Genomic DNA, 5,323 nt, shown 5'->3' on the forward strand with positions numbered 1-5,323 from the left:
ACTTTTTCTTAGTGGTATTTTGTGGTGCGCCTTAAACTTTTGCCTCCATGTACATCGGCTAAGGTAAACATGCCCCTCAAACATGCGCCAATAACTTTGAACCATTGTGTCATGCGGGCTGTACTGCATTTGTACAATATGCGATCATGGCTGCAAACAAGTGGTCCATCTAAAAACAATTGTAATTAACAATCCAAATATTTTTTTAATATAATTATTATTTTTAGTTTTTAAATATTATTTATCTTTTTATATTCATGATCTCTACGTTAAAGATTATATATTATCTAAAACATATATTTTATTGCCCAGCCTACATTTGTACATGTGCGATCTAGGCGGCATGCTAATAAAACATGTGCTAATGGCCGTAACTGAAAAAGGAAACTACTCCAAATGGACGTACCTCCTTAAAGATTGTGATGGTAATTTGAGGACACATTATAAAACTGTTCTCATGCTAAAAAAAACATTTGTACATGTGCGGTATTCGCCGCACATGCTAAAAAACCATTTGTACATGTGGGGTCTTGGCCTCATGCTAAAAAAACATGTGCTAATCACAATAACTGAAAGGAAACCACTCCAAATGGACGTTCCACCCTAAAGATTGTGATGTTAGTTTACAAAACTGCCAAGTAGGGTAGAATGGTTGAGAAGCCCGGGTCATGCTCAGATAGGGGGTTAGTTATTTCCATCACAAAACGTGCATAAAAGGGCCTCCATGCACCCTCCCCATATCACCAATTACATCTCTCCTCTTCTTCTCATTCTTTTAACCAGCTGAAGATTTGATGTTTTCATGCTTTCCACAGGCTTTCTTGAACATAGTTCCCTTCTCATTCTTTTAACCAGCTGAAGATTTGATGTTTTCATGCTTTCCACAGGCTTTCTTGAACATGGTATTCAGACGGTTCCTCTTCGAATTAGTTCTCGGAGATGCAATGTTGAGTAACAGGTTAAAAAAAGCTGTGGAGAAACATGGAAACGATTATTACGCTGTATTGCTGGCTCGAAGGCGATTTTATAAGAATGTTGGCCGTGGTTAATTTTCCGGTTGATGATTTTAAGATATTTGGCACGGGTGCCACCATCTCACTGGTTTTGCAGGTCCCCATGAAATGGTAAAAGGTGTCTTTGTTGATGGGGTGCAAGAAATATGTCTTTCCGCTTTAGTAAATTTTTTCTTGGTTACTAAGAGAGAGCCATATAGGATTAATTTTTCAAATTCCAACATATTTACCCTACTTTGATATTTTCATTTCTGCTTTCTATATTGGTTTTCAAAGAAATTTTATGAAGGTACATGCATGAGTGGATCTTCATAAATTTGGGTGGGGGTTCCGTTTACACAAAACACTACAAATTTGGGTGGGGGTTCCGTTTACACAAAACACTACTGGAGAAAATATAGCAATGAGTTTATGTCAAGAATGTTTAGGGAAAGGAATTTATTTCAAACAATATGGGAATCTATTTAGTCATAATAAAGTTACAAGGCGTTATTGCAAAAAGATTTCATCTCCTTCATATTTTTATATCTAATAATTTAAATATCATATGAATTTCAAACATGGAGGGATTAAAATATATTTGTAATCTCTGTGATCTTGTTTCCAGAAAGATACTTAATTGGAATAGCTTCTATTTTTCTTATATGATAATTATTGATTGGGTTTGTTTTTGATGGACTAGTTTCTTGATGTATTTTTTTGCCCCAGTTACTGATAGTGGAAAAATGGTACATTTCAAATTCTTACATGTTAAAAAAAATAAAAAAAAGGGAGCTAATTGCATGTTACATAAAATCTGTATGTGTGTCCTGTGAAGTATATTTTTCGAATTACCAAAGCATTGTGATATATGGTGGTATTGAAAAAAAATGTAAAAAATCACCCAAATCAGAGAGAGCCACGACGTAAAACAAATGGGAGAAATTTAAAAACTGCATTAGCATCTACTGCTAAAACACATTGTAGAACGACAAACTCCATGATATCTTACTCTCATTTGCTTTAAAACATCATCCTAGGGATACCTACGAAGTTTAGAAACCATATTTCTAGTAATGTCGATGAATATGCGTTATCTCATTAATTTGATAGTCGTTAAAGTGATACAGAAAGGAAGATGGAGGAATATGTGTTATCTCAGTAATTTGAATGTGGTTAAAGTGATGCAGAAAGGAAGATGGGTGTCTCCAAAATTGGCTTAAAATAAATTTTGATGGCTCTTTGGGGAACCTGGGTTTTGTTAGAATTGGAGTTCTTCACTAATAGTGATAGTTGTGTCATCTTTTGCTTTGCTCGTCCACGTGGATGGTTTTTTTACTCTCAAAATGTAATTATTTGGTGTAAGGAGGAGGCGAGGCCACCATGGAAATTAAGGTCCATGTGATTACAGGTTATGGATCTTGCCAGGGCTCTCTTTAAAACATGCTTATAGGGAGGCTAATGATACGGTGGATGGATTAATAAAGTTTGGGCTTCTCATTTGCATTTACATGTTTCCGATTCTTTTTTTATTTGAAGAGTTGTGTAACCTTTGATTGAGATTTTAATAAAATTACGTGCTTTCGTTATTGAAAAAAATGAAAAACCATACTGATAGTAACGAATGGGTGGATACCTGACGAGTTGGGGAAGGATCTATTTTTACCAGAACTAGGTCTGGTTCAGACTTGGGTCTAGCTTAGGCCCTATTGGATCAAGTACAATCTGACCAGACCTACTTAGTATATAAAAGATATATTAAAAGGGTGCGGCTTCTATAAGGTTACAGCCTTAAACAATCCAATTAAGGCGCACCTTAAAATTTTATTATAACATGTAATTTTATTAGAGGGTTTTTTCTACATTAAAACAATATTTTTAATAGATATTTAAAGTGCATATAGGATTCTACATTTTAAGGTTGCAACCTTACATATACTTTTTTCATATTAAAATATGTATAAACATTTTACATTGTAAAAATAATATTTTTTATATTATTTTATTTCTAGATTCGGACCCGATACAACTTGATAGGTCGAGTCTAGGACCAAGTGACTTGGACTTGACTGCAGTCAGATTGGGCCAGTGTCAAGATCAACCCGGATCACTCCCAACCCATTTACATCACTATAACCAATGGCCTGCCAGAAGGCGACTTAATGCGCAATTTTGACTCGAATCTAAGACTCAAGGTTTGTTATCAAATGATCGGGTTTAATTGGTTAATTGGTTAGCGCTTGATGATTTACAATGCTACGTCCTAAACTCAATTCCTATTAGGTTATATGCCCTCTCCACTGACTCATCCAAAAAAAATGACTTACTGCTAGTTGACTTTGGCTTTTTTTAAGTTGTAATGAGCAAGGGCTTGTTTCATAATCATTGCAGGTAACAAATTGTGCCACGGGCGCATGTCATGCATCTTAGGTTTCCCTCGAACAAGGATTGAGAAACAGCACATCCATGTAGCCAAGATGGCATAAGAAGTTTTGCAGTTCGATAAATTGAATTACCATTTAAATAGTGTTTGTGCAAAGATTCATAATCCACAAGACCTGAATTTTTTTTTTAGTTTTGGGCTCGGCACTTGCCGAATCCAATACAATATATATTTTCATTTTAAATTTTTTTTCAAAGAAGATGGCCGAATCCATCTTTTTCTTCACAACTATGGTTTCAGCCTGTGGTTTAAAAAACGGATCGGTACCTCGGATCGGGCACACAAAAAACTCATCCGGATCGAGAACCGTCGATCCGGATTGGAAATCGGCCGAATGGGTTTGATTAAGCCTAACAAAAATCTAAAAGAATTATTCTAAATGTTGTTTTTTAGGAATCCAATAGGTTGTTTTTTAGGAATCCAATAAAAAATGAGGGTACTCCATTAAGAACTTTTATTTTTTACATCAATATGTTAATATTGAGATTTTTTTCTTGTATGAACTACTGTTAACCATTATTACTAATTATAATTAGGATTTTAAAAATCGGAGAGTCGCAACGGACTCGCCCAAATCGACACGGGAATCAGGCACCCTGTGTCGATTCTTTTGCAAAATCGGGAATCGGGCGGCGATTTCGAACAATGAATCGCCCCTATTCCAGCAGCTTAGTGACGTCACAGGGCGAATCTATTCCAACTATCAATGAATTCCTAGGATTTTTGGTGGAATGGGGGTTGTAATTCTTTCTACTTCTCGAGGTATAAAGATAGATCGAGAGGCTCGACGAGAAGGAATTGGAGGAGAGATTTTATGTTATACATGGTGATCCTTCTAGTATGCGAATTTTATCCATAACTTCCTATTTATTTTATGAAAAAGAGAGGAGAGAAAAGTTGGCCAATACCGCTTATCCTCTATTAGTTGATACTTCAAGGAAGGGAGTTAACTGGAATGAAAGAACAAAAATTAATTCATGAAGGTTTAATTACTGAATCACTTCCCAATGGCATGTTCCAAGTTCGCTTCGATAATGGAGACCTGGTTCTAGGTTATGTTTCAGGAAGGATCCGACATAGTTTTATATAGATATTACCAGGTGATAGAGTGAAAATTGAAGTAAGTCGTTATGATTCAACCAGGGGACGTATTATTTATAGGCTTCGCAACAAAGATTTTAATGATTAGACGGCTTCTTAAAAATTCCTTTTATTTCTTCCATAAGGATATCGAGGCTCAAAAGTTCAAGAAACTTCTTTTTTTCTTCCAAGGAAGAAAAAAAGAATTTAATTAAGTAAGGACCGACACATATGAAAATATGAGGATATTTTGGTAATTGTTTTTCAAAATATCATTTCAGGCTACCCTTTCTTTCCATCGCGCTGGCATTAATGTTTTTGTAAAGGTATTTATATCTTGTAGACTTTCTCCAATTCTTCGATGTGGGACTCGCACTAAGCGATATTATATTGAAAATTCATACAATATAAGTAAATATTGTACAAAACTCTTTAGTAGTGTGCGAAGGGTTTCCATGGTTAGCAGCAAAGGTTTTATGTGTGATGTTCCAAGTTCGAATCCCAGTTGGGACGCTATAGTACAAAATTCACGTTTTGTCTTCAGAAAAAAATTTTAAAAAAATAATATCATAAATTTTTTTTTTAAAACTAATATCATATAAAAAAAAGAAGATAGGTTTTTACTTTTGTCTTTAAAAAAAAAAAAATTTGTCTTCATAAAAAAAAAAAGAAAGATAGGTTTTTACTTTTGTCTTAAAAAAAAACTACAATGAAGAAAATAATATGATAAAAAAATAAAAAAATAAAAAGTAATACAACAAGGAAAAAGCAAAGAGGTAATATAATATCTTCTTTTTTTTCTTGTCAA

The 5,323-nt window shown here is 34.4% G+C and overlaps 1 long non-coding RNA gene across 1 annotated transcript; it reads left to right on the top strand.

The window, feature by feature from the left end:
• Positions 1–1,841: 1,841 nt before the first annotated feature.
• Positions 1,842–3,516, top strand: LOC148781537 (uncharacterized). Its single transcript, XR_016057640.1, has 2 exons — positions 1,842–3,187; positions 3,384–3,516. It is a non-coding gene; the product is annotated as an uncharacterized LOC148781537 (long non-coding RNA).
• The last annotated feature ends 1,807 nt before the right edge of the window (positions 3,517–5,323 follow it).

Source organism: Amborella trichopoda, chromosome 6, assembly GCF_054954075.1.
Source record: "Amborella trichopoda isolate Santa Cruz 75 chromosome 6, AtrichopodaSantaCruz75HAP2 v2.0, whole genome shotgun sequence".
NCBI lineage: Eukaryota > Viridiplantae > Streptophyta > Magnoliopsida > Amborellales > Amborellaceae > Amborella > Amborella trichopoda.